Here is an 8,034-nt window from a genome sequence, read left to right as displayed (position 1 = left end):
GCTCAGAGAGTCTCCCAACTTCATTCTTTTTCAAGGTTGTGTTGGTGTTTCTGGAAGTTTATCTTTACCAGTGCATTCTAGAACCTGTCTGCCAATTTCTATAAAATTTGCAGCTAGGCTGAGTGTCACAAAATAAACCTTGGTAAACTCATGCTTGGTGATGTGTATTGGAAGTCATTTTGGGAGCCTTCTCCTGATGATATTCCTTAGAAACACTGGGCTTTGTTCTGTTTGAATGTCTGTACCTTGTAATTTCTAAAAAAGGAAATTTAGAATAGTAAATACTTTTCTTTTAAATCTTCGTCTGGCAACATAGTTTCTTTGTTTATGGTTATGTCTTTTGTGTAATCAAATTATTACTGTTTGTATCTTAAGTATATAAGTGTTGCTTTACTATAAGAAAAACAAGAAGGTAATATAGCACATTACTGGTTAAGATCTACGTATAAAGGATGTGTAAGAGAATGATATTTTTCCTCTGCTGTATCAAACTGATCTTTTGCTGCTGCATCATATTTCTTACCTATTAAAGAAATAAAGATGTAGTTTTATGGCATTGTACTTATAAAAGTATCAAATAGTACAATAGGTAAATTTATTGCTTTTATATTCTCAAGTAAAGGTGCATTTTCCCTCAAGTCTTGTTTTTGTTGTAATCACAAAATACATGGTTTAGTAAGGCTGTATTTGTTAGTGATTTTTAATGGCAGAGAGAATTATGTTATAGTGTGTATGTTTTTGGAATTGGTATCCATTTTTGTAATTATTTTTGAGTTGTGGCTTTATAAATATAATGTTGTCCACAATTTATGATTCCAGTTACATAAATCTCTCCTTTTATTTTCTTGTACTAAACACATGTAAATGTTATGAATAAGATTTTAGAGGAACTTTTATGTCATTTTAATGGGCTCATGTATATATTGAATAACTGAATTGCAACTTTTAATTTCAGCTTGGAGTGTTCTCACAATAAAAAATTTAAATACTGAAATGAAGTAGGGCATCTCAGGACAGTGATAGAAGGAATAAGAACTCTGTATTCATTTAATTTGAGTGTTCATATTGTTTTATGGCACAAACAGACCATTTTACTCGAGATGACAATTATTTGGTAGTGAAGAAGAACGCTGGAATTATAGGTCATTTTTCAATTTTATGCACATTTCTGTCAGCTGGAAAATAATTGCTAATTTGGGTTTTCTATGGAAAAAGAGGTGGAGATTGTATTATTAACTTAGTTGGGTGGCATTTTTAGTCATTAATTATATATATTGCTTTATAAGTAGTGGGATATTGTAAAAAATATTTAGAATCCTCTAACATAAGCTCAATAAAAAGAAATATAGAAAAATAGTACCTTGTGTGATTCAGATAATCTGAGACTGAAAACTGATGTCATGCATGGCTAGGTGCTAACTGTATGTGCTCTAGACCTGGCACATAAAAGGGAGTCTTGAGCCCAGAAAAATGCACAGGCCGTAGATCTATAAACTTGTTTTTGGTTTAACAGCTAGTATCTGGTGTTCTTCATCAGGTCCATATTGTGAAATGAAAGACTTCCCAATATCTCCCACAAAATATTATGTAGGTACAGTAAGTTCTTTTGGATTTGCCTTTCTTGTTCTGTTACAACTTTTTTGGAAGTAACAAGACTAAATAAATTAGAGCTATGCTGTTTTATTATATGTGAACCCCTAAAGAAATGTGCTCCTGTATAAGAACTCTTGCTTTTTTCACATCTTCTGAAATTATGGTTTTATTCTACCCATAATTTCTTTTAGCCACAAATAATAGTGCTAAACTGTGTATCACACAGTATTCTACATACTTTTCATGTTTTCACTCAGTTGATCATGTATAACTCCATGAGGTAGGTAATATTAATTTTCACATTTCACAGATGGAAAAGCAAATACTACGTAACTAAAAAGTGACAGAGATGAGCGAGCTATGAAGAAGAATCTCTTAACCATATTGTATTTTACCTCACATGAAATTAATGAGTAAATTTTGTAATCAGTGTTTTAAACATTGTTTTAATAATGTCATATGTTTTATTATTAAAGATCTCTCCGGGAAGCTTGTCTAGTAATTTTTATAATTTCCACTAGAGGTCAGTCTATCACCTGACAATATAAATATTGTTGCTAGTACAAACTTTTTTCTATTTTAAAGAAGAAACCGCCCCCCCTCAAATTTCAAAACAAGATACCAGGAGAGTAACAATGGTTAATACATTGTGTATTGTTATCTTTAAATTAGTTACTCAGTACAAGATAATTGGTATTTAATTGTCTGAACAATGTTAGCAAACATTTCATTTCAATGAACTAAGAGAAATTAGTAGTATAACTTTTAACTATCATATGTACATGTATTTTTTCTTTTCCCTTCATTCTTTTCTCCATTCCCCCATGCCAACCTCTCTTTCCTATTGAAATTTCTTCCCATTTTGCAATATCTGTTGTACATTTTGGATCTTATTTACTCTTTCAGCTTCTCACATTAGGGAGACAATACCATGTTTACACATGTGTTTCAGGTTTATTTCATGTTTGAGCATAGCTTTGAAAATGCATCCATTTACCTATAAAAGTCTCCAGCTTATCCTTCTTTATGACTGAGTAGTCCTCCATTGTGTAAAAAAGACCACATCTTGGTATTTTTATACAATGGAGTATTACTCAGCTATAAAAAAGATAAACTCAAGGCTTTCATAGGTAAATGGATGCATCTAGAGACTATACTCATAAGTGAAATAAGTCAGACCCACATATGTGAGCATTATATTGTCTCCCTAGTGTAAGAACCTGAAAGAGTAAATAAATTCAAAATGTACAGTAGATATTTTAAAAGGGAAAGAAATTTTTCAAAGGAAGGAACAACTGGGATGAGGGAAAGGAGAAAAAGGAAGAAGGAAGGGAAAACATATCTATCTATCTGTCTATCTGGGATAACTGTACTGCTGATGTCTAATGGTTTATTAAAAGGAATAGTTAATAATTTTATTTTGGCCAATTTTGCATGCTTATATCTGGTAATCTGAACAACTGATTTGAAGATAACAATATGCAAACATAACAGCCATTGGTGAATTCCTACCATCTTGTCTAGTGAAGCTCTGTATCATTTCTAATGTTTCTTAAAATTATTTTTTATTCTCTTTAACAGTCTGATCAATCTTCCATTCTCACATCTGGCAATCTGAGCAACTTCGTTGAAGATAACAATATGTAATATAACAACCACTGTAAATTGTTATCATTTTGTTTTGAAAGCTTGTATCATTTTTATTGTTTGTGCTTTGTTTTATTTTTGTCTATGTTGTTGTTACTTTGCTATTGATCTTTTTTAATTCTCTTTAAAATAAAATTTAAAAAACCACAACATCTTTTTTTTTAATCAATTCCTCTGTTGATGGGCATTTGGGTTGTTTTCAAGGTTTAGCTGTTATAAATTGTGCTGCTATAAACATGGTTGCACATGTATAGCTGTGGTATGATATTTTTAATTCTTCTGGGAACACAACCAAAAGGAGAATAGCTGGGTAAATGAGGCCCCCAATCCTAGTTTTTGAGGGATCTCCACACTGATTTCCACAGTGGTTGCACTAGTCTACACTTCCACCAACAGTAGAGAAGGGTTCCTTTTTCCCACTGCTCCTCTGGTAGTTGCTATTGGTTGATTTCTTGATGATAGTTGTTCTTTCTGGAGTGAGATGGAATCTCAGTGTTGCTTTTATTTGCATCTTTTGAAAGACCAATGATGTTGAACATTTTTTCATATATTTATTTACAGTTCGTATTTCTTCATCTGAGAAGTTGCAGTCATCTCAGATGCCCATTTTTGGATTGGGTCTTTAAATTTGAGAGGTCTGATTTTTTTTGAGTTCTTAAATGTTCTCAGTAGTAATCCTTTGTCTGAGGAACAGCTGACAAACATTTTTCCCACACTGTGGGTTGTCTCTTCACTCTGTTGGTGATTTCTCTTGCTGTGCAAAAACTTGTTAATAAGGTGAGATCCCAGTTGTTGATTCTTTGTGATAGCTTCTGTGTGATTGGGGTTTTATCTATAAAGTCTTTGCCTACACCAGTGTTGTCAAGAGTTTTACCTATTCTGTCTTTCAGCAGGTTTAATGTTTCTATTTTAATATTTAGATCTTTGATCCATTTCGAATTTAGTTTAGTGCATGGTGAAGGATAGCGGTCCAATTTTAATCCTTAGCATGTGCAAAACCAATTTTTCTAGCATCATTTATTAAAAAATCTATCTTTCATTCAGTGAATGTGTTTGGCACCTTTGTCAAAGATAAGGTGGCTGAGTATGTCTGGAGTTGTTTCTGCATCTTCTAGTCTGTTCTATTGGTCTTTGGGTATGTTTTTTTTTTTTTTTTTTTTTTGCCAGTGCTATGCTATTTTTATCACAGTAGCTTTATAGTACAATTTCAAGTAAGAGATTGTGATGCTCCACCTTGCCTTTGTTGCTCAGAATTGCCTTTGCTATTTTAGGTCTCTTCTGGTTCCAAATGAATTTTAGGATTGTTTTCTCTAATTCTATGAGATACACTGTTGGAATTTTGATCCAGATTGCACTAAGTCTGTATAACAGTTTTGGAAGTATGGCCATTTTCACTATATTGTTTCTTCCTACCCAAGAGCAAGGGATATCTTTCCATTTTGTGATATCTGCTTCAGTCTCTTTTCAGAGTACTGTAGTTTTCAATGTTAAAGTCTTTCACATCTTTCATCAAATTGATTCCTAGGTATTTCATTTTTTGGAATACTGTGAAAGATGTTGCTTCCCTAATTTCTCTCTCAGTGAGTTTTTATTCATATGCAGGAAGGCTATTCATTTTTGAGTGTTGACTTTGTATACTGCTATGCTACTGAATTTGATTATTAAATGTAGCAGTTTTTCAGTGGAGTTTTGGGTGGCTTCTATGTAGAATATCAAGTCATTTTCAAATAATGATAATTTAACTTCTTCCTTTCCTATTGTTATTCCTTTTTATTTCTTTCTCTTGTCTAATTGCTCTGGCTAAAGTTTCTAGGACTATGTTGCATAAGAGTGGAGACAGTGGACATCCTTGTCTTGCTTATGATTTTAGAGTGAAAGCTTTCAGTTTTTGTCTATTTAGTATGATGTTGGCTGTTGGTTTGTCATAGATGACTTTTTTCAGATTGAGATAAAGACCATCTATTCCCATTTTCTGTAAGGTTTTTATCATGAATTGGTGCTGGAGTTTGTTAAAAGATTTTTCTGCATCTATTGAGATGATAATAAGATTTTTGTCTTTGGTTCTGTTAATATGGTGTAATACATTTATTGATTTGCATATGTTGAACCACCTCTGCATCTTTGGGATGAATCCTATGTGATCATGGTGTGTAATTCTGTTAATGATTTGCTGCATTCTGTTTGCCAGTATCTTATTGAGAATTTTTGTATCTATGTTCATTAGGTAGACTGACCTGCAGTTCTCTTTCTTAGTTGAGTCTTTCTCTGGTTTTGGTGTAAAGGTAATACTTTCAGGAATGAATTGGGGAATACTTCTTCCCTTTCAATTTCATTAAAGAGTGGTATTAGGTCTTCTCTAAACATTGTGTAGCATTCATCAGTGAATCCATCAGGGACTGGGCTTTTCTTTGTTGGTAGGTTTTTAATTACATCTTCAATTTCATTGATTGATATTGGTTTATTTAGGATTTTTATATCTTTTTTTTTTTTTTTTTGTGGTACCAGGGATAAAACTCACGACCTTGCGCTTGCTAGGCAGGTGCTTATGCCACTGATCTACATCTCCAGCCCCTTTTATATCTTCTTGATTCAGCTTTAGTAATTCATATGTATGTAGGAATGTGTCCCATTTTTTTCTGCACTTTCCATCTTACTAGAATACAAGTTTTCAAAGTAGGAATAGGTGATCTTCTTGATTATGGCAGGGTCTGTTGTGATTTCACCCTTTCATTCCTAATTGTGTGGATTTGAGTTTTTTCGTTCCTTTTTTTGAATAAAGTTGGCTAAGAGTTTATCAATTTTACTTAATCTTTCAAAGTACAAACTCTTTGATTTATTCTTTGTATTGTCTTTTTATTCTCCAAGCTGTTAACTTCTGCTCTGATCTTTATAATTTCCTCCATCATATGAGCTTTTGGCTTAGCCTGCTCTTCTTCTTCTAGAAGTTTGAGGTTCTCCATTAAGTTGTTTATTTGTGCTCTGTTTTCCTGATATGGATATTCACTGCTATGAATTTCCATCTTAGAACTGCTTTCATTGTGTCCCATAAGTTCTAGTATGTTGTATTGTCATTATCATTTAATTGTAGAAATTGTTCAATTTCCTTTTTAACTATATCTGTGACCTATTGGTTTTTCATTTAATTTCATTAAAATTACTGTTTAATTTCCATGTATCTGATGTTCTTGTGGTTTCTTTTGCCATTGATTTTCAATTTCATTGCACTATTGTCTGATAATATGTATGGGATAATTTCAATTCCTTTGCATGTACCTAAGCACTTTCTATGAGCTAGTATGTGATCTATTTTGGAGAATATCCTGTGTGCAGTTGAGAAGAATGTGTATTCCTATGTTGTGGGGTGGAACACTCTGTAGACATCTACTAAGTCCATTTGTTCAAAAGTGGCTCAGTTCTAATATTTTGTTTGTTGCTTTTTTGTCTAGTTTTGTGTTTTTGTGACAGTGGGGTATTGTGATCCCCCAATACAATTGTATTAGTGCTTATTTGACTTTTCATGTCTGTTAATATTTGTTTTATATAGTTGGGAGCACTGGTATTCGTTATGTATGCATTTATGATTGTTATCTTTTCCTCTTGGGTTGTTCCCTTTAAAGGATGTAGTGACCTTCTTTGTCTCTTTTAATCAATCTTGGCTTGAAATGCACTTTTCCTGTAAATAGAATAGCTATGTCTGCTTTTTTCTGTGTTCCTGTCACATGGAGTATTGTTTTCCATCTTTTCACTTTTAGTTTATCAATTTTTTAAATTAAATGTGTTTCTTGTATGCAGCATGTTGTTGTATCTTGCTTCTTGATCCATTCTGCCAGTCTGTTTCTTTTTATTGGTGAATTGAGACCATTGACGTTGATGGTTATAACTGATATATATTGACTTATCCTTGTCATGTTACCTTCCTGTTGTTGGCTCCCCACTTTTTTCCCCTCCCTTTGTTTAATTGCTTGCCTTGCCTGGTGGATTCCTTCTGTAGGGGCTCATGGAGTTGTAGTCTTTGTTATCTCTTTCTAGAATGCCCTTCAAAATATTTCAGAGTGCTGGTTTGGTGGTCATACATTTCCTCAGTATTTTTTTGTCATAGAAATGACTTGTTTCCCCATCAGTTTTGAAAGATAGTTTTGTAGTTAGAGCAATCTGGGTAGAAGGTCGTTTTCCTTTAGAGCTTGAAATACTTCACTACAGGCTGTCCTTGACTTTAGGGTTTATGCTGAAAAGTCAGCTGTGTTTCTGATGGGCTTTCCTTCATAGGAGATATGTTTCTTTTTGCTAATAGTTTTTAAGTTTCTATTGTTGTGTTGAATTTCTGGAATTTTGACTATGATATGCCTGGTTGTAGACTTTTTAAAAAATCATAGCTAATTGTAGTTCTATATACCTCACTTATCTTTATGTCAAATTCTTTTTCTCTACCAGGGACATTTTCAGCCATGACATCTGTGAAGTTTTTTTTAAATATCATTTGTGCTATCTCATGCTTTTTTATGGACTCCAATAAATCTTAAATTCTTCTTCTTTGCCTCATGTAGCAGCTGCTCTATTGATTTCTTATCGTCCCTTGCTATTTTTAAAGAATTCTTTCTTTTCATGATAGCTAACCACAAGCCTTTCTTCCATATCTGAGATCCTGTCCTCACATTGACTTTGTCTGCTGCAAATACTTTCAAAGGAATTTTTATTTTCCTGGATAGCTGCTTGAATCTGCCCTATGGATTCTATTTCTTTCCTATGCTGAGCATTCAAGGCTTTTATAGTTTTCCTGAGCTCCTCTATTTTTTG

Source organism: Chinchilla lanigera, unplaced genomic scaffold (assembly GCF_000276665.1).
Source record: "Chinchilla lanigera isolate Chin_1 unplaced genomic scaffold, ChiLan1.0 scaffold00013, whole genome shotgun sequence".
Classification (NCBI taxonomy): Eukaryota; Metazoa; Chordata; class Mammalia; order Rodentia; family Chinchillidae; genus Chinchilla; species Chinchilla lanigera.
The sequence above is the reverse complement of the archived record's forward strand: the minus strand, read 5'-3'. Positions refer to the sequence as shown.